Below are 24,727 nucleotides of genomic sequence, written 5' to 3'. Positions count from 1 at the left end.
ATTCTTGGATTTGGTGGTCTAATTATCAACTGAGAGTGTGGCATTTATCATACAATGAGAAGGGATTCTATATCATTTTACAGCATCCATTCTCTCTGCAACATTAGTCTAAACAACTGCTTTCAATAATTAAGTGTTGAGTTTATCCTACTGATTTGTTTCTTGCATTTAAAAACCAACATCATCTTCATGTGCAGCCATCCATCCCGAGAGGAGGGTGATAGGGACATCAGTTTTCATACGGTATGTGACACAGAACCAGAAATGGGACACGGTGGTGTCCAGATCAGTCTGTCACTGAGGGATGACCTAAAACTTCCTGATCAATTCTGACAAGTCACTGGCAGCTTTCAGGGGAAGCACATATGTGACAAAGGACAAGCAGGGTTTCATGTGTCAGCACGAACCCTCCAGTCCCAAGTAGGACTCATATTGCTGACAATTCGGGTTTGTGGGTACACTTGATTTTTATTTGAAATAAAACTTCAGAAAATTCCATGCATACATTCCTCCACAGATGCAACGCAATGTTTCTACTGTCTAGTCCATGGCTCTGTAGTAGATCATGCAGATTTGATCTTCCTTCATCTTGCTGCTAGGAGTACTATGCATGTTATCTTAGATCATGAATGAGAAGTCACCGGTATTATTTGTTATATGTGTGTGTGTAGGTGTAAAAGCACATATACCACATGTATGTATATGGATGTGTATGTAGAGACCAGAGGTAAACCTTGGTGTCATTCATCAGAAACTGTCCACATTGTTTGTAGAGACAGGGTCTCTCACTCTTTCTAGTCTCGTCTCAGGCTTGCTGACTAGGCTAGCCTGCCTGGTCAGTGAACTCCAGGGACCACTGCCTTCCCAGCTCATATACTAAGACAAAATGGCTTTTCAGGTGGGGACTGTGAATCAACCTAATGTCCTTAAACTTGTATGGCAAGCACTGAATATGAGGCATGATTGTAAAAAGTATGGATGCTGAAGCCAGACCACATGGACTTGAGTTTGGGTCCTTATAAGACTCTGGTGGAGGTCAGTACAGCATCACCTAATATCTCTGGAAATAAGTGTGTTTATATGTAAGATGTGTAAGAAGAGCTCCTATCTCTTTATATGGTATGCTTATCTGATTAATATGATGAAGATTGCCTCAAGCAGGCATTGCTTCAGCAGGTGTGTATAGGAGATGAGAGAACAGCTTGCAGACTTCAGTTTTCTCCATGCACTTTGTAGGGATTGGGGATGGAACTCGAGTCATCAGACTTGGTGGCAGGTGCTTTTCCCTGATGCAACAGAGTTCTGGTTCCTGATGTTTCATAGCTGCCAAATACAATCTTCATGGGATAGTACACTCCATACACAAAGGATATGTGAGCTTCTAACCCTAACCACATTTGAAAACACTTGGGCCAGTATTCCCTGAAACTTATGTGACTCCTCCCACTCTTGCCTTCTAGGCTTCTAGTCACTTGTATTGCTTAGATTGTCCAATTATTCCACACAGTAGTGTGACTCTTACTGTTCTTAGGTTTTTTAAAATCATTGTCTTCTGTTGGATAGTTTCTATTACCATTCGTCAACTCCATTCCTTTTCTTCAGCATCTGATCTAATCTGCTCTTTCTCTTGCTTGGGACCCTTCTTGGTGCAATTAGCTCGCATTTCATCTTTAAATTTTCCACTTCTTTGTATCTACTCCTTTTTGAAATAAATGGAAAGTGTTTACATAAATACTGTATAAACATCTTAGTCTGCTAATTTTATGTTTTCTCATTTGGGGACATGTTTGTTAACTACTTCCTTGAGTACCTCATACATTTTGATTGCATGTTGGGTATTAAAAATTTTAGGTTTGGCCATGTTGTAATTCATCATATTCCTTTTCACAGTATTAGACTTTGTCCTAGTAATAGCTTAAAACTTCTTGATATTAATGTGGCTCATCTGAGATTTACATTTAAATTTTGGAAGGCTACATCTGGCAGTGGGTCATTGGACCAGTCTCAAATTCCACCCTGGCAGTTTGTCCAGAAGTGCTAGTTATTATTAAGTACCTTACTACCTATCCATTATTTAATGTATAGGATATCCCACTTCGTGGGTTTGATCAAATAAAGATAAATAAAAATGCTCAAGGAGCTTCCAGTTTGAAAGCCTGACGAACAGAAGCATTAAACATTATCAGACAGTAACCTGTGGTAATAGAATGACAGGCAAAGTGCTGTGCATTGCTCAGCAGACTGCATTTTATGTCTGTATGTCAAATATACACATGGAATTTTACTTTTTGTTTAATATTCTCTTTGAAGCCTATAATCTGGAAAATTATTTACAAAAAAATTATAGATTTGTACGATTATACATATAACAGCGATTATATAAAATAAAAATGTATATGCATGTATATATGAAGAAACTTACGTAGATATGTATACATGCATGTGTGATTACATAGGAACAAAGGAGAATCATATATCTACTTTTGTAAGCACTCAAAAATGTGTTCAACAAATATGTATGATCAGGTATTATGTGCCCATTCTGGAATTGGAGCCACAGTCATGAACAAAACGCAAATTCAAAACCAGAAAATGAAGTGGCAATAACATGTGAAACATTATCAAAGAAGACTGCATTTATCTTCCAGCAATTGATGTGACGACATGAGCATCATGTTAATGGTAGAAAACTTGCCCCAGGCAGGCCAGCTTGTTTGTGTTCTGAGATCCAGATTGTAAGTGCTAATATTGCAAGCTCCAGATAAGTGTTTTCTTTTAAAAGTGACTACTGGTATATCGATATTTCTGTCCTTTTGGTACTATTTCTGTAGAAACAACATGAATTCCTATTTTGGGAGTTTTAGGGTTTGGATTTCAAGAAGATTCTAAATTGCAAAAGAAGAGTCAGGCTTGAGCAAGTACACATGCTGCTACTATCTCTGATGCCTCTGGCTGCTTCCGACTATGAGTTTGTTAATTGTCACTACGTGCCTGTGCTGTGCTGCAGGCTCTGCTTAGCTCTTTCTTTATCTATTCCAATCCATGAAAGAATGGAGCTGTGAAAGACAATAACAACACAGAAGAGAAAATGAAAAACTGGTCATGAAATCATTTTTAAAGTACTCATGAAAAATGAAACATAGTCACCAAGACAGAAATAATTCTTAATCTGCTGTATTGAACATGCTACAATAAGACAATTAGCACATGCTACATTGCACATTGTTAATTGCAATTAGCATTGTTGATTTGGTGACTGAATAGATAGCCTTCTTAAAAAAATTCAGATTCAATTTCACATAGTTTTCTAAAAAGAAAAGCTTATCTGAAGAATATTTAGAATTTCGAATGTCGCTCTCAAGAATATCTCTGCAGTGCCTCTCTGTCTTACGGAACCACAATGAAGAATTCAAGCCAGGGCAGAGACATGCTGGGCTGGGCCAAAAGCCACATTGAGGAACCTTAGCTTCTGCTGGACCTTGTGTAAGGCTGAGTAAAGTGTCAGAACTCCAGCATGGCAGAGCTAAAGCATTGTATGTCTGGGGTCTAGTTGCAATTTATCTTTTACTATGTTTAGCTCTTTTAATAATCACTTCTTTGTGTCTACCTCATATCCTTCTGACTAAAAGGTGAACTGTTTTGGAATATATTAATTTAAGAGACTACTACTGTCCACCAACCAAAAAGCTAAGAATGTATTTGTGTAGTATCTAAAGTCTATAAAAGAGGTATGCCCACTTTGTTGTAACCAATGTACCTGATACCGCCACCAACATTATGCCTTGATTTGTGACTATCATTGTTCAGTCATTGTTAAAGCTTCATAAAACTGTTACCACATTAGAACATGTAATTGGAAGAATCTGAATCTCTAGTGTGACTGGCCATGGAGATTCATATTGGTTCCTGAGTAAGCTGTTTCTTATCCACTTTGAGATGAGAGCTTTATCTTACAGTGACATGTCTCAGTGTAGATATCTATGTCTGAAGGAGTTTTTTCAACAAGCTTTGATCTCCTTCTCTAACATAGGGTCTCATTTCAGAAAGAGACAGATGACAAAACCAATGCTGACCAGATAGCTCTTCCTTGGCCTCTTGTCTTCTCTATAGTGCCATGGTGGGCCACTGTAATGACTAGTCCCAGACATAGGGACTAGCAGCTATGAACAATGTCAGATAGTTTGTGTTATAAGATCCTTTTCCACAGAGTAAGGTGTGGACTGAGAGGCCTGGTTTGCAGTGGTTGTTATCCCAAATGTTCTAGAGATCTCTGTGCTGAACTGATCGGAGAGATGGTGGCTGGTAGCCTCTCTACAATTGTCCTGTGGTAAACTTTGAATTCATTGAAAATGGGTCTTTGCCTCCCACCTTTGCCTTCACTCATTCACAAGAGCACTTTTCCCTCCTAACAGAATGGAAAGACAGTTGAGATCTCTGTAATGTACTCACCTGTCTGTGTGCAGCTTGTTATAATTGTGGAGAATGTGCTTTGACAATGGCAGGAAACTTTATGAAGATATGTTCTTTAAGATGTGTTCCTGTTATAAACTACTAGAACTTAGATAATTCCTTCTATGTGGTCTGGTAATTTATATAATTTTAAATATGAAAGTAAGATTCCATCATTTTATAGTGCCCTTTATGTATTATATATTGTACATAAAATGTAATCTATATTTATAAAAATTACAACAACTTTGCAAGCTTTGCCTACATTTTTAAAAGTACTTGTCTTTCCATATTGATCTTTTATTCAGTATTGGTTTAACCATTCATAAAACTTACTGAGTTAATGCTATGGCCATTCACTATAGATACACAGTAACATATTCAGTAGGTTGCTGGAAATAAATTAGTATTTGTCATAACAAATATAAATAACCATCTAAGTTATGAGTAGATGATCTTACATTCCTTCTGTGGAGTGGTGAGGGATGGACAGAGGGGAAAGAGACCAGTTTTGTGGGCCAGATGTATGAATCTAGGCTTCACTGAAGGACAAAATATTTTTACTATAATTAGTATGTATCACTGAGACACACTAGTAATTTTAGTATTTTAACTCTGAATAGAATCTGAATGCATACAGTATGTGATGCCTTGAGAGGGTGATATTTGTTATAGTCTTATGCATTTGAACCACTGGCCCTAGGTTAGTGATGCTATTTGGGGAAGTTGAGTCTTGGGGGTGGAATCTTCCTAGAGGAGAAGTTGAGTCTTTTGGGGGTGGAATTTTCCTAGAGGACATAGATCACTGGAGGAGGGCTTTGACAATTTATGACCACACCTAACTTCTACTTCACTCTCTTTTCTTTAAGGTTTTTGTTACTATTGTTATTAATTTTTTTACCTCAAATCTTTTGCATGACCCCTTCAGTCCTGGTCTAACTACAACTGAGGCTGCACTCACCAATGGCTTTCCACGGCCTCACACAGTGACAAGCCTCAGCTGTTCTTCATGACCCACCTAGATGACTCTTACACATTACCAAGTATTGCTGTAACATGAGGTACAACCTTGGTTGTCACTGGAACACAGCTTCTTTGTGCTCTCAGAAAACACTTCCCAGAAGATTTCAACTCAGTGATAGTGGTTTCTTTCTTTCTTCTTCTTCCTCTTCCTCTTCCTCTTCCTCTTCCTCTTCCTCTTCCTCTTCCTCTTCCTCTTCCTCTTCCTCTTCCTCTTCCTCTTCCTCTTCCTCTTCCTCTNCCTCTTCCTCTTCCTCTTCCTCTTCCTCTTCCTCTTCCTCTTCCTCTTCCTCTTCCTCTTCCTCTTCCTCTTCCTCTTCCTCTTCCTCTTCTTCTTCTTCTTCTTCTTCTTCCTCTTCTTCTTCTTCTTCTTCTTCTTCTTCTTCTTCTTCTTCTTCTTCTTCTTCTTCTTCTTCTTCTTCTCTTCCTCCTCCTCTCCTTCTCTTTCTCCTTTCCCTTCACCTCCTCCTTCTTTAAATTATCTTTAGTATTTTTTTTTACAGTCCAGTCATTATCCCCCTCCAGATCCACCCTCTAACAGTCCCTCATCCCATTCCTCTCTCCCATCTCCAAGATGATCCTCCCAACCCCCAACCATGCCAGGCCTCCCCACTCCTTGGCGTATCAAGGTTCTCAACTGTAACATGCTTCTTCTCTTCCTTTATGTTTAACAACATGATTTTTCAGATTCAGTTTCATACTCCAACTACCATGCCTTCTTTTCTCTGACCTTATGGACTCTTCTGGAACTAGAAGCAAAATAAGCTGTTAAATAAGTTGCTGTGCTTACAGTCATGATATTTTATTACATCAACAGAAAATAAACTAATATAATGGATGTAGTATATAGACATGTACCTTCAATAACAAAGACCAAGTTAAGTATTTTCAATAATAAAAAAGATATTTATTTCAAAACTATGAATTTCTTTATTTTTTATTAGATACTTTCTTTATTTACATTTCAAATGTTATCCTCTCTCCTCATTTTCCTCCCCAAAACCCCCTACTCCATTCCCCTTCCCCCTGCTCAACTACCTGCCCACTCCCACTTTCCTGTCCCAGCATTCCCCTACACTGGGGCATTGAGCCTTCACAGGACCAAGAGCCTCTCCTCCCATTGATGTCCCAAAAGGCCATCCTCTGCTATATATTCAACTGGAGCCATGAGTCCTTAATGTGTACTCTTGGTTGGTGGTTTAGTCACTGGGAACTCTTGGTTTATATTCTTGTTCTTCCTATGCGGCTGCAAACCCCTTCAGCACCTTGGGTCCTTTCTCTAGCTCCTTCATTGGGGGCCCTGTGCAATGGTTGGTTGAGAGCATCCACCTCTGTATTTGTCAGGCAGTGGCAGAGCCTATCAGGAGACAGATATTTGTGTGTCCTGTCAGCAAGTACTTGTTGGCATCCACAACAGTGTCTGGGTTTGGAAACTATATATGGGATGGGTCCCCAGGTGGGACAGTCTCTGGATGGCCTTTCCTTCAGTTACTACTCCACACTTTGTCTCTGCATTTCCTCCCATGTGTATTTTGTTCCCCCTTCTAAGAAACACTGAATCATCCACACTTTGGTCTTCCTACTACTTAAGCTTCATGTGGTCTGTGAATTGTATCTTGAGTATTCCAAACTTCTGAACTAATATTCACTTATCAGTGAGTGCATACCATCTGTGTTCTTTTGTGACTGGGGTACCTCACTCAGGATGATATTTTCTAGTTTTAACCATTTGCTTAAAAATTTCATTAATTCATTGTTTTTAATAGCTGAGCAGTACTCCATTGTGTAAATGTACCACATTTTCTGTATTAATTCCTCTGTTGAAGGACATCTGTGTTCTTTCCAGGTTCTGGCTATTATAAATAAGGCAGCTGTGAATATAGTGGAGCATGTGTCCTTATTACATGCTGTAGCATCTTCTGGGTATATATCCAGCAATGATATAGCTGGGTCCTCAAGTAGTACGATGTCCAATTTTCTGAGGAACCGCCAGACTGATTTCCAGAGTAGTTGTACCAGCTTGCAATCCCACCGTCAATGGAGGAGTGTTTCTTTCTCTCCACATCTTAGCCAGCATCTGCTATCACCTGAGTGTTTAATCTTAGCCATTCTGACTGGTGTGAGGTGGAATCTCAGGGTCATTTGATATTCATTTCCCTGATGACTAAGGATGTTGAAATTTTTTTTTTTTTGGATATTCTTCAGTTGAAAATTCTTTGTTTAGCTCTGTACCCCATTTTTAATAGGGTTATTTGATTCTCTGGAGTCTAACTTCTTGAGTTCTTTGTGTATATTGGATATTTGTCCTCAATCAGATGTACAGTTGGTAAAGATCTTTTCCCAATAGGTTAGTTGCCATTTTGTTCTATTGACAATGCCCTTTGCCTTGCAGAAGCTTTGCAATTTATGAGGTCCCATTTGTAAATTCTTGATCTTAGAGCATAAGCTATTGGTGTTCTGTTCAGGAAATTTCCCCTGTGGCCACATCCTTGAGGCTCTTCCCCATTTCTTCTTCTATTAGATTCAGTGTATCTGGCTTTATGTGGAGGTGCTTGATCAACTTGGCCTTGAACTTTGTACAAAGAGCCAGAATGGATTAATTTGCATTCTTCTACATACTGACCTCCAGTTGAACCAACATCATTTGTTGAAAATACTGTCTTTTTTGCACTGGATAATTTTAGGTCCTTTGTCAAATATCAAGTGAACATAGGTGTGTGAGTTCATTTCTAGTTCTTCTGTTCTATTCCATTGATCTACCTGCCTGTCACTGTATCAATACCATGCAGTATTTATCACAATTGCTCTGTAGTACAACTTGAGGTCAGGTTTGATGATTTCCCCAGAAGTTATTTTATTGTTGAGAATAGTTTTCGATATCCTGGGTTTCTTATTATTTTTTTCCAAAGAAAATTGCTCTTTCTAACTCTATAAAGAATTGAGTTGGAATTTTAATGGGGATTGCATTGAATTTGTAGATTGCTTTTGGCAAGATGGCCAATTTTACTATATTAATATTGCCAGTCCATGAGTGTGGGAGATCTTTCCATCTTCTAAGATCTTTTTTGATTTATTTCTTCAGAGACTTTAAGTTCTTTTCACACAATATTAGTGGGAGACTTCAACACCCCACTCACTCTCATCAATGGACAGATCCTAGAAACAGAAACTTAATAGAGACACAGTGAAACTAACAGAAGTAATGAACCAAATGGATTTAGCAGATATCTATAGAACATTTTTCCTAAAATAAAAGAATGTACCTTCTTCTAGAACCTCATGGTACCTTCTCCAAAACTGACTATTTAACTGGTCACAAAACAGGCCTCAACAGATACAAGAATGTTTAAATAATCCCATGCATTCTATGAGATCACCACGAACTAAGGCTGGTCTTCAATAACGACAAAAACAATAGATAGCCCACATACAGCTGGAAGCTGAACAGAGTCTACTCAGTGATAACTTGGTCAAGAAAGATAACAAAAGAAGTTAAAGACTTTATAGAATTTAATAAAAATGAAGGCACAACATACCCAAACTTTGGGACACTATGAAAGCAGTGTTAAGAGGAAAACTCATAGCTCTGAGTGCCTCCCAAAAGAAACTGGAGAGAGCTTACACTAGCAGCTTAACAGCACACCTGAAAGCCCTAGAACAAAAATAAGAAAATACACCCAAGAGGAGTAGATGGCAAGAAATAATCAAACTCAGGGCTGAAATCAACCAAGTAGAAACAAAAAGAACTATACAAAGAATCAACCAAACCAGTAGCTGGTTCTTTGAGAAAATCAACAAGATAGATAAACCCTTAGCCAGACTAACCAGAGGGCACGAAGACAGTATTCAAATCAACAAAATCAGAAATGAAAAGGGAAACATAACAGAAACTGAGGAAATCTAAAAAATCATCAGATCCTGCTACAAAAGTCTATACTCAATGGTACTGGAAATTCTGGATGAAATGAACAATTTTCAAGACAGATACAAGGCACCAAAGTTAAATCAGGATCAAATAAGTGATCTCAATATATATTATTATTTTTCTTTCTTTCATGAAAGCTTTGCAAGTGAACCACTATTTTATTATATTGCAGCTCTCCTAAAACTGTAATGCACTAATTATACATCATTTGGTATATAACAGGAGGACTTTATAAGGTATAAATTATGACTTAAATGACCAGGAATTTTGACACTATACTAGTCAAGGTTCTTCAGAGTTATAGAACTTCTGGAGTGTCTCTGTATATTAAGAGATGTGTGATGACTTGTAGTCTATAGTCCAACTAAACCAAAATTGGGCAGCTATAATTGGGGAGTCCAAGAATCTAGTAGTTGTTCAGACACATGAGGCTAGTTGTTTAAGTTGGTCTTCTATAGATTTTGGTTGTAGATTTCAATAGATGTGCTGGCAAGCATTGGAAGAAGAGTGGATCTTCCTTCTTCCAATGCCCTTATTTAGGCCTCCCACAGATTAAGGTGTATACCACCATGCCTGAATCTGGGATTTGCTTTGTCCCAGGCTGGCCTTGAAATCAGAGAGCCCTTGCCTCAGTGTTCTGGGAAGGAGCAACTTCAAAGCTCAACTCCAGTGACATACCTCTTCTAAAAAGGTCACACCTACCAGTTCTTCTCAAAGAGTTCCATCAGCTGGGGATCAAATAGTGAAATATATGAGCCTGTAGGGAAATTTTTCATTTAAACCACCAAAAGTGTTTTATTATTTAAAGCTGAGCTATTAAAGTTTTCTATTCCATGGGAGGCAGAGGCAGTCAGATTTCTGAGTTCAAGGACAGCCTGGTCTACAAAGTGAGTTCCAGGACAGCCAGAGCTATACAGAGAAACCCTGTCTTGAAAAAAAAACAAACAAAAACAAAACAAATTTTAGTTCTATAAGTTAAGAGAGGGCATCAGCAAACTGGTCACTTAATTGCAAACTTAGTCCTGCTTCTTCTTTAATAGCAATATAAATTTCCTCTATAAGAAATTTTCCCACTAGCAGTTATCTTGGCTCTTCTTTTCTGTGTGCCAATGAGAGCTGTTATTACATTACCTAATGGTTAAAATTCAGAGGAAAGTCATGGCCCAGTATAAAAATCATAAGGACATGAACTCAGGTTTCCTGTTGTTGACGGTGATGCATGGTGATTCAGGGCAGACTCTTTATTAAAACAACTTTGTTGTTATTGTTTTTCTATTATAACTGTGATGTAATGGACTGTATTAATTGTTATTGGAAACAATATGAGAACTCTTCTTTCTTTCTATGGTCTTGAAGCGGTCAAGATTGTGTGTTACAGCTTTCATATGAGAAACCAAAGAGTGAAAGTTTATTTGTTAAACTTTTTACAGTGAATTCTACTCCATTACAACTGGGGACCTGATTCCAAGGCCCAAAATATGAGAGAGTATATGCTTAAATTATAAATAATACCTCAAGTGTGGAGAAAATGGTGCTTTTGAGAATAGCTTCCTGGATTATAGCAAAGCTCCTAAATATAAATTTTTCTTCAGTATAATAGACACTCAGCACATTTTAGTCGAAGTTTTATATTTACCTTTACCAAGAACCCTAACTTCAATTTCACCCCATACTCCCAAATTTTCTTAATTAAGCTAAATGTTACAGATTAACATGATCGATTTGCTTTAAAGTGTATTTTACAGAATCTTTGTTCAGAAATAACCCCACCACCTGAAAACAGTCACTGAGGGAACTTCCGAAGGATAGTTATTTGCGAATGGCTCAGTTCTGCAAGCATGCGCTGACAAGGGTCATACAAGACAGTTTGAAATCCTGACTACAAAGATCAATAACAAAGGTAATGTTTGTTCAGGATTCAGCAAATGTGCATGGGGGAGTTGTCTGTGCTGTAGAATTTAGTGTAAGACTTGGGTAGCCTCTGTACAAGGCTGTGATTCTATCAGTAACCATTGTTAGTGCCGTCACTCATGAGAACCCTTCTGTCCTAGCATTTCAGTTATTTATTTTTGCTTTTTTTTGTGTGGGGCTTGTATTTTGCTTTTATTTTTGTTTTGGGTTAGAGTTGATATAAATGGCTCTGTTTTAATTCTGGTAAATTTCGTAAGTTTTATAGGTTAGTACTGTTTTCTTTTTCTTTCTTCCAGCAAAATATCTTAGTACTTAATAAAAGTGATCTTATGTAAATAAAAATATCAGGTTCAGTGTAACCTGCCTGATTATAGTCAGATGTTTTTAAATAAGAGTATATTTACATATCTCAGAGTTAAGCTCCCAAATATTAAAATGCTATGTTCCTGACTTTGGCTGTTCTGAATGAATTGCTGTATTATCCTGATACTTTCTAGCATTTTCTGAGCAATTATTAAAACAGTTATGATGACTCTAAAAGGATGTAATTGGAAAAGAAAGATGGCCTGTACTGGATGAAATTCTTAATTAATCTTTCACTGCTAAATTGTTCCAAATTAATCAAGTATATTGCCTACACCAAAGGCAACTATACTTTACATATCTCACTCTTATCTTCACCAAGCCATATATTAAAAGTTAATTTCTAATTTAAAAGTATATTTAACTGTAATACCATCAATTCTAAATAAGCTTATTAACGCTTTCCTCAAAATATCTTATAATATTTCAAAGAGAGTGCTTTGTACCTAACATTTTGACAATTTTTTGGCATGGCCTATAAAACATCAAATTAGAATATATATATATATATATATATATATATATATTCTAATATATATGTATATACACACATACATATATGATACATATGGACGTATAGAAAGAATGTATAGGACTGGATAGAGAGAATATATATGTGGATAATCTTCTCTGGAGAATACTATTCATTTACTTGCTAGTTGATTCCACTCATTTGTTCAATACATATTCATTACAAAAAGTGATATTTTAGGTGCTGAGGGTGAATGTGAGAAATATCACAATAGCCGTGTTCTGGTATGTGAGTAAGCAGTCACCAAGGTGAGCTCTAATCATATACTGCATATTCTTGTAACAGTTAAGAAATCCTGGAAGGTGATCATTTCCCAAGTGTTTTAAATAGTGAGTTACACACTCCCCTGGTTCTTGCTGCTTTCACCAACATCGTACACCACAAAAGTGACATACAGTCCCCCAAACACATTGTCTATATAGTGCTGTTCAACTGGAAGATAATTGCTTGTAGGAGCTGGACATGAGTTAGGCTCCCTTGGCTTCCTGCCTAATTCCTAGGTTGTGAACTATCAACCTGTTTGATATTTAATTACTGATTAGGGCCTGGAGAAAAAAATGTTACAGTTATTCAAATGCAAGTTGCTTAATGGTCCTAATACAGTCCTAAGTAGTTGATCTCTCTCTCTCTCTCTCTCTCTCTCTCTCTCTGTGTGTGTGTGTGTGTGTGTGTGTGTGTGTGTGTGTGNGAGAGAGAGAGAGAGAGAGAGAGAGAGAGAGAGTCAACTAACTATTGATTCAATCAGTTAACTAGAGGTTTTATGGCATACATGCATAAAGTAGATGTTAGTATAAAATGAATATATAATTTGGTTGGGGACTTTATTAAGATGTAATTGCTGTAGTTTGGAACACTTGAAGATCAGGGATGTAATGGATCCTCAGAGCTATAAGAGGTTAAGATACTGCGTTTCCTTGAGTGAAAGGGCTGAATAAGATACTTTGGTGATACAATGCTGGGATCCTCCTGTTCTTACTACTTGGAATCCTAAGAAGTTTTACCAACTAGATTAACATGTAAAAAAAAAACAAAATAAAAAAACCAAACAACAACAAAAACAGTTCAGGCCTTCTTAGGATCAATGAAATAAAGTTATGTCTCTCCCTGAAATTTGTCTGTATTCTGGGAAGTACTTTATTCTTAATATTCTTAAGCACTTCTGAAAAGCCCATGTAATATTACACATTAGGAAAGATTTAAATTACTCAGACAAATAGTATCATGTGGATCAAATGGAAGCCACTGAAATAAGTGAGATCAATCTCTGTACTTTGTAGGCAATATTGATGTATCAGTTTCAATTAAGATGCTGAAATGATAGCTTTGGTTAAATGACTTCCAATTTGGCTAAAATCTTTTCCAGATCATTCTGGCAAGACAAGATGGCAATAACACAGTCAAGGAGATAAGCTGTTTAGTGTCATGACGTGACAAACTGGAATAAGTTTTATTTCTTAATGTTAAAGATGACCTGGGGATTTCTCCTTCTTTCAAATAGAAGTGTGTCGTTGGGATATAATAAATCACATCTCAATGCAACTTATTATTGGTTATTTCTTAGTTTTTCTCCTGACCAGAAATATAGGAAGAGAAGCTTCTGAACCATAAAGAAGGAAAGGGAAACTTGAGCTCTGTGTTTGATTTGATGAATCTCTAGATCACATATTGCTCACAATTTTAGCTCAAGAAAACCACTATGAGAAATCAGCAAACAAAAGCACAGAAATTAAAAATGTTACTCGGTAATCTTGCTCATTATCATTCACTTCTTAACTTTCTGAAAGCTGATGTTATTCAATCAATAAAATCGTTTTCCCTCTGAGGAAATAGATTTTGCAATAGTTATTCATGATTACATAAAGTCTCCAAAGTACATTCTTTTGCTATAAAGAGAAAAACTAGATCAGTTAAAATGATGCCGGTGCTGATTATAGTTGTTTACTCTCTTTTTGGACTCAACTGGTCATCTAGTAGCTGCTTCTGTATCTAGTTTGGGATACTATGTTTCCAGGTTTTCAGCCTCTATCTAGCAGAGAGGTGCCAGTCATGGTGGCCTCTTGGCTACCTGTGTATCTTTGATTCCTTTTACCTGGTGTTAAAACCAGGATTTCACAGGAGAAGGAAACAACAAAGCATAAGCTGGACAGCTTTATGACACAGCAGAGTGTGTGACTGTACATCTCCCTGTGCTTCTCTTGTGCCGTTACAGTACTCAAGTAAATGAAGATAATTTATCTTAGAAACTGGATTGTTTTCTTTTTGTCAATGGACGCTATTTTGTTCAAAATGCATTCTAACCTTCTGTTTCCGAGCAGAATGGGAGTTTAAAAGATGGATGTTTTTGTGGTTGGAAAAATGGGAGGTAAAACTGCTGACCCTTCCCTAGGCCTCCTCCACCCCATCTCTAGACATGGTGACATTGGCACGGACAGGGATTGTCACACAGAAATTTATAGCTTATTCCTGTCTCTTCATAAATTGACTAAAATTTTTGAAAGAAAAAATATATAGGTGTATAAAATAGCTAGTTACAGGTCGTGTTCTATTTAGCCTTGATTGAAACGTATTGCTCCTTAGTATCTTTTAGCAATGAAAATTATAATATGGAAGAGAGATTAGAATGAAATTATCATGGCTAGGAGGCATTTACTCAGTGGTGGCAGCCACATAAACCTGGGTCCTGAGAATGATGATAATGCATTAGGTTCTGCATGCCTGATATTATTGCCACACATTATGTATGTTTCATTTATACTCTTTCGCACACACCAGCAACGCTGACAGATAGGTAATTACTCTCTGCGCCAATGAGCAGTTATCAGCACCACTGCTGTTTATTGCAGAAATGAAGTGCGCGTGTCAGTCAAGGTCACTTGTGTGTATGTCCTCCTTAATAGTTCCTTCACAGTTGTTGAACTTTGCACACAGCTCTTACTGCGAGGTTCCTAGAGGGTACATTGCTGTGTTTCTGCTGTAACCAGACTCACTGGTATTTATCACCTTAATTGATAAACAACTAACTCATAGAAAGTAGAACTAAAGATGTGAAAAAACATATTTGGCTAATCAGCTGATCCCAGAAGGCATTTCACAAGGAATGACCTAAAGAAGATGCCGTCAGCACCAGCCCTGTTAGGGGATCACCTGCCAACAGCTTAAGCAAAAATTTCTAATGAGATTTTATTTTTATGACATTAACTTTAATTTCCACAACTGATGGGTACAGACCCAATTTCATAACTGTGGCAGACTGAGCATTTAATCCTTAGAGGTGCTGCTGTCCATTCATTTCTTGTGCTGTACACAGCTTATTTTCATTCCTTGTACTTTTGTAATAGACAAAATCCATTTGGCTTGACTTCCAGACAGTCACGTTTATGTTTTAGATATGTGCCATTAGCCCTCCCCTTACTATAAAAATACTATAAGTCTAATGTGACCCTCCTCTTTGTGTTAAAGCACTAGCCTTCTTCCAAAATGAACAGTACATAGTGCGTTTTTGAGACTTGAAATAAATTCAATGTCCTTGTGTTGATCCCATGCACCCTGTAATTTCATCTGTTACAAAATAAGAGAATGGTTAGTCTTTTTATTTTTGTTTGTTAGCTACAGTGCTTTATTAGAAACTGGAATAACCTTTTTAGGGTATAATAATTTATCCAGTCAAGATAACTGGAGCTATTTCCTTAAGCCTGTGATCAGCTTGAGTTTGCGTGTTGGGAGATTTATACTGCCGTTGCTTATTACCAAAGAAACAGTTAAAAGGGATTTATGGCAGTGCACGTTATGTATGTGTCTGGAATTTTTGTGTGTTTAACTTCTCTCCTTTCCTATCTCTGTTTTGCCCCTCCCTTCTCTTAACATTATTGTCAAACAGAGAGACTATCTATACCTACAATTAAATGCAAATTTTATTCAGGCATTTAAGCAGAATCACATTCATTCATTAAACCAAATGATTTCTTTATTTGAAAAAATATATCAGCACATGGCAATGTGACACCCCGCTTACAAGGGACTCCAGTTCTCTGTCAGTGCAGAAGTTTACTATTTCATTATTAAAAGATTAAACTATTGCAAAAGGTGCCTGGTGACTGTGAATGCTTTAGTTAATTTGATTATGCCCATAAAAAAAGAATTTAATTCCATAGCAGCCACCGAATCTTATGCCTGGCAGAGTAGTTGCAATGCATTACAGGCCTGATCTTGTCCTGGGAGAGACTGGATTTGGCATTTGGGTGAGGCTGGGGGGAAGAGATGAGCCATTCAGTTCATCAGTGATCTCAGGTTAACACCATGCCACAACATTTTCAAAACCCTTCGTTTTCTTAGTTCTGAGTTACCAGAATGTTACAAAGAAAGGGTTTTGATCTCATGTAGATAGCATAGCATTAATTACCCTGACACTAATTAAACTGCATCAAACAAATACCACCGTGTTCCTCAGGGGGACAACAGAAGGCAGTTTAAAATAATTACTGGAGCTTCATGCATGTGTGAAGTTTTCATTACTCTTAGGACAGAAGCAAAAGAGATTTGATATCATTAGAATAACCACCCTTTAGTGATTGCAACACCACTACCAAAAACAGCGACTAAAATTTCCTTCGAGCATATTGATGTCTAAATAGGAGTGGCTTCACTTCTTGTGAGTGGTAACTTTTTCTTAAGAATTGGAAGTCTGTGAAGCAAGAACAGGTGTTGCAGTCACATTCTGGTATGATTATGTATTAGCTTATGTTTGTCAGACCATTTCATTAACCACCCACTGCTATCACATATACATATACTTTGTTCTTTCTGAACCATGAAATGAAATGCGTATATCTTCACTAATGCTGGCTATCAATGTAAATGAGGAAAAGGGGCTTATCACCAGTCACTGGTGGCCATGAGACCCACACCTCTATGCACTCACAGGTAATAAACATCTTTTTATTAGTAGGAAAGAAAATGCATTCAGCTCTCCTTCCAGGAAGGCTTGGTGATCTTGCCCTAATTTCATAGTCCTAGATGGCACTTCCTGCAGACTGTACATACACTGCAGTGGGACCATTGTCAAACATGGTGTTCCTCTCTAAGCCAGATGGAGTTGTTATCTTTTAAATACTTTAGCCTTCTAGAGGTAAGCAACCTGTCCTGGTCACAGAACACTTTGAGCCAGCTGGCTTCTCTGAGATTGTGGCTGAAAGGGCTGATGTCAAAATTTCTCAACCCCGGCTATAGGAAAGGCCAATGGGATATTGAAAAGTGACATTGTCATTTTATTAAGGTCAGTTGTAGTGATTACAAAAACTGTCCCTGTGTGCATGCATGTGCACATGTATGTGTGCATGTGTGTGCTTATGTGCATGAGTGTGCGTGTCTGGTACAAGTTCTTTTGATGTCTATTTCCTGTTTAGAAGCTGAGTGAAACCCCAGTATTGTCCTCACTAGGTCCCATGTCCTGTTTATCTATTGACAGATAAGCAGCAGGAGACAGGTTACCTGGGTTCTAGCACCAGGTGCCAGCCTTCCTCTCTCAAAGGTGTTAGAAGTCAGAACAGGAAGGCAGTCACTTTCGGATTCTTTAACACATATTTCGTCTGGTGAGTGGCTTTGAATGCCATTGTGGGGGGTTTCTGAAAGTTCAGTACTAAATGTAGTAAGCTATTTATCACGGTTTTGGTTTTTTATTTTATTTTCTTCTGAAAGCTATAATTTAAGAAAATTGTGCATCATAAGGGTTTTCCATTTGTTTTTAAATTTTAAATAATAGCAAATATGTTAGGAAACTAATACTGTTTCCTAAATTTTAAATTGCCACACTAATCAAGTGGAGGGAAAATCAGAGCCTGGTGTAACAGAATAAGAAGCAACGAATCCAGTTGTAGGATTTGATGTGTGAAAAATAAAAAAAACCAACAACAAAAACCCCCTTTTGTTCTGTGATAGCCAGATGGTTTGTCCTATTTTGGGCAGATAGTATCTTCATAATTCTTTCTTGAATGTCAGTGGTTTTAACTGGCAGACAGTAATGACTATTAGAATTTTCCTTCCTTCTAGGTTATATAAAGTATATGTCTGAACATTTGGATGATCATACTGTAGAACAAGAAAACATTTTCTTCATTACACTTAGCTCATGCTCAGAAAAGTGTTTATATAATTTTTTAAAAAACCTCTAAAAATGAACAGTTCTTTTGACATGATGTTGACAGAAGTCACTTTGATCTAGTTTAGAGTCATGAATTTTCTATCTGTTCCATTTTTCCTGGGGCTCCATCAACTCAGACATCCTGATCTGTCATTTTGAAACTCTCTGTGAAAGCCTTGACAGATAGAGGTTTTGACAGGTGCTGGACTCTGGCAGCACTTCCGAATAAGCCGTGTATATTTCTCCAGGTGAAGTGACAAAATGTCTCACAGTGTCAAAGGAGCTGAGCAGGCTTCGGTCACATCTAATATTCTAAAGCAAGCCTCTGTTTATGTTCTGTGTTTCAGCATTGTGGACTGGCTAAGATTGAAAATTCTGTCAGAACTTGATATGAGAGAGCCTTTGCCTAATTTACGAGTGGCCATGACATTGAGAACACCAGAGCTGATGGAAAAGTCCTTTAAATTTTTATCCAATGACTGGTGGCAATGATCACTCAGGGCAATAGAGTCCCTAAAACTATAACACACCATTCTGCATTTTCTGTTTAAAAAATTCCGCTTGATACAAAACCATTTTACCATGTTCTCTTTTGAGACCTTGGCTGGGAGTGCCAATAAGAGAAACTGTTGGTTCTAATTCCACCTGGTTATAAGCTCTCATCCTTCAGACATGACATTGCTCGTCCCCCTTTGTGGGCCCAATCAAGGGCCAAGGAACACATATAAACATTGTCTACATCTGGAATTTTGTTGTTCTTTTCACATAATTATTTGAAGTCTGTATTCGCTCAAGAAACAGCTGTTGAAGGTTGAGTGGGATATAAAATGGCACAGCCTGGAGACGCCCTTGTTCACTCAGTCATCTCCCTTTTGATGTGATCCCTGCTGGCAGGGTTGGCCAGTGAATTCAGCTTCTTTGACAGCTATCAGCACCACTGACTAGTGGTTTAGGGTGTCTTAGCAAGAAGAGGGAAAGAGTAGGGAAGAATTCCACTAGTTCAGGGTTTTCCCCATGCTGCTGGAGCAAAGCTTCTGCCAGCAGCCATTGAAATCAACACCATGCTCCTGTGCCCTTCTGACACAGATCACCCCAACATCTGGCCCCACTATTTGCTTCTTTCCGGGTCCTCGCTGGACAGTGCTTGCTGTGAATGTTTTCTCGAACTCTTTTTGATTTGTATGAAAACAAAAGAAGCTTCTTTTACCCCACGTTTTGGATTTTTTTTAAATATTATTTCAAAAAAAATAGTGGAACTGGTAAGATTCCTTCTTTCCCCCATTTTAATCATTTAAGTGGAACATTTTATATTATATTTGTCAGACAAAAACACACACACACACGCCATGTATGTAGAAGCATCTAGCCTGGAAAGCCCAGGCCTATCTTTCTTGGTCAAACTTTAAAGAGTTGAGAAGAAACACTAACTGTTCTTGGGGTTTTGTGTTCACTGCAGAGTTCAGGTTGCTGTTGCCTCTTTTTTTTTTTTTTTTTTTTTGACATGCAAATCAACGGCAACAAGGGCAGAAATGTCATGCATATTCTTTCATCTAGGTTGGAAAATACAGGGCAGTTTGGGAATGTTGCATAATGTCAGGATATGTGTTAGAAAATATAATGAACCACCGTCACTCAGTTGAGTTGGGATCCTGGAAGGTAGCAGGAGTCAGGCAGACAGCCTATCTTCATGAGATGGCAAAGTATCCCTAGATATTGTTAGCTCATATCCTCTGCCCTTTGTCCTCCATGGTGGAGTTCAGATTCAACCAATAGGAATGCTTCTTCTGCTCCTGGCACCATCTTACAGAATAGGCAGACACAGACAAGGGCCCATCTCAGAGTTCAGCATCTAGATTGATAAGAAGGGAAATAAAAAGTTTTAGGTTATAAAACTTCAAATTTCTGAACGTGTTTGGTATTCTCTAGGTATTGCCAGTGCACGGTAGTGCTTATAGGTGAGTTTAACTTCAGTAACTCATAGGTATGATTTTAACAGAATTTTCACTTTACTACAAACCAGATTCCAAATCTTTAAGGGAAGATGTTAGATCATCAATTCTCCGGTATCTACCCCAGAACCTGCCATGCAATGCCTATTCCTACAGGGAAGCTGTCACTGTCTTCTGTATCTACTATTCCACAAAACAATTGGCAAGTTTCTTTTATTTTCCTCTCCCTCAAAGAAACTGAAGCTGTAGATGAAACAGCCTTTTTCCCAGAGTGATATAACTCTGAGTAACTAAAACAAAAATTTATTTTATAGCATTTCTCACACATTTCAAAGCACTTTTACTAATCTGGTTCATTTTCTCTTTACTCAACCTCATAAGTGATACATGTACAGCAAACAAGGAGTGGCTGAGCTCTCAAGTCCACAGTAACTGGGAGAGACTTAGGATCCGAATTCCACTAGTTTTTAGGTAATTTCTAATTTTAACTTCCATTTTCATGTTGTAAAATAAATCTCTCAGAGATGGGTCAATGAGCCCACAAATACTTCTCTGGGTGTTCTGAACGATAAACAAAATGCTAAAGTCTATAAATCTGAAAAGAATGAGAGGCTTTACATTTGGGATTTAGACAGTCACAGATCATGCTTCGTCTCGAATAAACAGGAGGAAGGTGGCAAAGGGGAGTCCCTCCTGGAAGCAGCTAAAAGGCTGCAGCTTAGGGAACCGGCTTCTCCTGGTCTTTTTCTCTATCTCTCTGACTTGCAGCTAGTCATTTGAGTTCTGTGGGTCTCAGTGTTTTGTTGTTCAGCTGAAAAGGGATTGAAAATTAGATGGTAAAAATAATCTATATGCATTTGCCACCTTTTTTTTTTTGCAGTTAAAAATTTTCACGTAATATCACTTTTAACCAGGCTAAATATTTATTATGTTAAATGAAGTGTTCCTTGCAATCAGTAGATTGTAGCTCCTGTAGAAGAGCCACATAACTTGCTTTGGAAAGCATCGATTTGTGCAAGCATCCACTAGTCATGCCTCCATTAATGAAATCGATGGTGCATCTTCTTTTTCTGAATACATATCACTTTTTTATTATGTCATACTCAGACTATCAGGATTATAACTTTCATTTACTGTATACTTTTTCATAAGTTAGGGATACAATCTAAATTTTGCACCTTAATATTTATAATTGTCTTATTTAGAGAACTTTAAAAATAAACACTCATTTTTTTTTTCTTTAGAAAACATCCTAGTTAAGGAATAAATAAATAAATAAATAAATCACCCTTTTGGTTAAAAGAGAGTTTACATTTATTTCTTTAACCACTAGAGGGAGTCTTCATTGTCACGAAAGCCAGAAACCCAAGGGAAAAGGACTTTGGCTGTTTGAGAGCCATCAGTGACACATCCATTGTCTGTCCTCGACATCATGTGCAGACAGGGTAATGATGCTTAATTATATCAGGCACGTTATTTTTTGAAAAGAAATTTAGCGACATGGTTTTGTTGTTGTTCTCTTCAAATATGTACAACTTTCAAAGGATGATACAAACTTATAAAACACTGCCTTAAAATTAGGACTCTACAAAGAGAGACAAAAAGAGGGAAATTAGTGCTACCTGATCACTCAGTTTTAGAACTGGCATGTCATCTGGAAACAGAAACCTTCCTGCACCCTGCGAAACAGGCAGCAGCTGTGCCTCCTGCATCCTGACCTGCGGTAGCATCATCCTCAACCCTCAGGGATTTCCAGGGTGAGAGGGTAATCATGTCTCATGTCTGGTCAGTCCTCGGCCCCTCTTCTGAGACTGTCGAACAAGTGGCTTTGTGTGTGTATGGTCACGGAGCCCGTTTATAAATGAGAAGCCCGACTGAAAACACCTGTTCAGTAAACCTCAGCGTCGAGGAAGCAGGGAGCAGTAGGGTCGGCCATTCCTGCCTCGAGGTGCCTGGCTCCAGCCTGAAGTTTAAACAACAAACAGTTCGCGTGTTAGATTTCTACACTCTTGGTTGCCTGTAATGCCTTGCCTTAGTCATCATTACATTAGGTTCCATTCACTTCTGGATTGTTTTTTATTGACCTTGATGTTGGAAATCAGCCAGAGCGCCATGAAACAATGAGGGATCAAAAACTCACATTAGCAACTACAGAAACATAGACATTTAACGTTTATGTTTGCATTTAGATGGTGGTTTCTTTGAAATTCTAGAAGGCTATTCTATTATTCCGAAGTAAAACTTCACTCAGCAGGCCTGGTGGTCAATTCTAGTCCAGTGCTTCCCAAACTGCCTGGCGTAATCAATCAGTTCTCTTATTGCTTTTCCAATTTACTAGAGATCAATTCTTTCTTAAATTACAATAAAATTAAATGAGTAGAAAAGTGAAATAAAAAGCACCTGAAATACTATCTAATGTTATTATATTATCCAACATAAAACTATTCTTGAGTTGCTGTGAGAGTTTCTATGCACATGCCCGTCCATCCTGAGTCTCACTGTGGACAGCACAGGATGCATAGTTGTGATCCGGACCTACGCGGTCTGGCAAAGACTTTTGTTTCACTACAATGGCACTGAGGTGATGCAGGGCGAACATCAATGATCTGAAGATCCAATGTTTTGAGTATTCCTAAATCTCAGACTTCTCACGTGTTGAAGACTCCACAGCAACACACAGCCACACCTGATCTCACGCCTCTGGTGGCATCAGAAGGACATGCTTTGTTTACATTCACTTTTGGACTCTGCCTATAAAGTGCACGTGAAACTTGGGGGAACCTCATTCATATGTGAATATTTTAATACCTGAAAGAAATCCTAAACCTTTCTGCCAATTTGGATAAAGGATCAGTAACTCGTTTTGCTTTGCAAAATAATAAAACTTTACTAGAACCCCCTCCATATAGTTTGTGCCAGAGTCTATTTGTTGTGGGAAATATTTAAGAAGCCGGCACCATCTCGCGCTATACCCAGTTACTCTCTGCTCTGGCAGGCTGGCTTCGTTTTGCCACCTATTTTGCAGTTTTCTTGCTCTGTGGATTCTGCTCTCATTCCCAGCCACTCACCCTCTGTGGACAGTGGTCCCAAATCCCAGGAACCCAGTTAAAATCAAAACTCTAGAGGCTTGGGATTTAGAAGTCAGATTTATATCAGTAAATTCTCAATTCACAAGATGCCCACACAATAATTTCAGAGCCAATTGATAATGATACAAGCTGCCCACCTATATTAGAAAAGCTATTCCAATTATTCTATCCTTTATGATTCATAGCTACCTGTGGCTATTTAAAGCCACACGAAATCTGGATTATCTTCCTCTTGCTCCATCTTCCTTCCTTCTTTTCTTCTGTCTCTGTCTCTGAAACTCTTACCTCCACCTCCCTTTTCCCTGTCCACTCACAAGCTTCTTGTATTAATATTTAAATTAATTGGACAGGGAAAACTATGCAACATGTATTTAATAAAAATAAGGTTTCAAATGTTTGACTCTGAGTATATAATTGAGGGTTTTCATATCCTCTGGTGATATTTTATTCACATTATACTATAAAATGTTGTTTTGCTTTATTTTTTAAATGAGTTTGGGGTAAAAATGAGATTTTTTTATACTCATGAGATATTAAGTAAGAAAGAATCCAGACAGCATAGTAAAATAATATACTGAACATGTTGCTTTACTTTTCTTGGTTTTCAATTGCTCCTTTGAAATAGAGGTGATGGTGATTTGATCCTCCAACCCCCAGATAAGATCTATCTCCAGTGGTCTGAGAGTCAGGAGGCCAAGTGATATAATGCTTTTCCACTTATTGACACATGCTTAAGTGATGCCTTGTAGACCTCATTTTGCTTCAATTAGGAACTCATTGATCTCTCTGCCTTCATCAAAGGGTTGGTCACCAGTTACATGACACTAGTCAGTAGACCTTAGAGACGACAGGCATGTGACACTCACAGAAATTTGGATATGTGCATGACTCTTAGAGTGACATTGATTTTTCTTGAGTTCTCTTGAAGTAAGTATTCTAAGTAATCAATTTCATATACATTTTTTGGTCCTTTACACTTCATCTCCATTCCATTTCTAATTTTAATTTTGTGATTATTTTCATTCTTGTTTTGAAAGGTAGATGACACAACATAATAAAAAAATTAAGATGAAAAGATATTTTAAATGCCATATCTAAAGATAGTGCCATTTTCTTAGTGAGACTTCTCAGAACTGTGGGGCTCAGCATGCAGTTCAGCATTAAAGGAGTCTGGCCCCTGGAGATTCAGTGTCCCACTCCACTCTTCATCCTGGATAGCACACACATGTGCATAGGTATGACTGAACTCACGTGACCACAAACATGCACATATAAGTATATGCGTGAGTGCACAAACATAAGACTGCATGTGTATATACATATGCATGCATGTATGTGACTGTACATGTTCAT

The 24,727-nt window shown here is 37.9% G+C and overlaps 1 protein-coding gene across 2 annotated transcripts in view; it reads left to right on the top strand.

Annotated features, from left to right (window-relative positions):
• LOC110291739 (25-hydroxycholesterol 7-alpha-hydroxylase) overlaps nucleotides 1-24,727 on the top strand; it is a 169,103-nt gene that overhangs the window by 61,935 nt on the left and 82,441 nt on the right. The window contains exon 1 of one of the 2 annotated variants that reach the window (XM_029475067.1): nucleotides 10,306-11,294. The exons of the other annotated variant lie outside the window; for it this stretch is intronic. The gene's annotated coding sequence lies outside the window, so the exon portion shown is untranslated. Of the gene's footprint in view, nucleotides 1-10,305; nucleotides 11,295-24,727 lie in introns of those variants that run through there. 2 annotated transcript variants of the gene reach the window in all.

Source organism: Mus caroli, chromosome 3 (genome assembly GCF_900094665.2).
Source record: "Mus caroli chromosome 3, CAROLI_EIJ_v1.1, whole genome shotgun sequence".
NCBI lineage: Eukaryota > Metazoa > Chordata > Mammalia > Rodentia > Muridae > Mus > Mus caroli.
The sequence above is the reverse complement of the archived record's forward strand: the minus strand, read 5'-3'. Positions and strand labels throughout refer to the sequence as shown.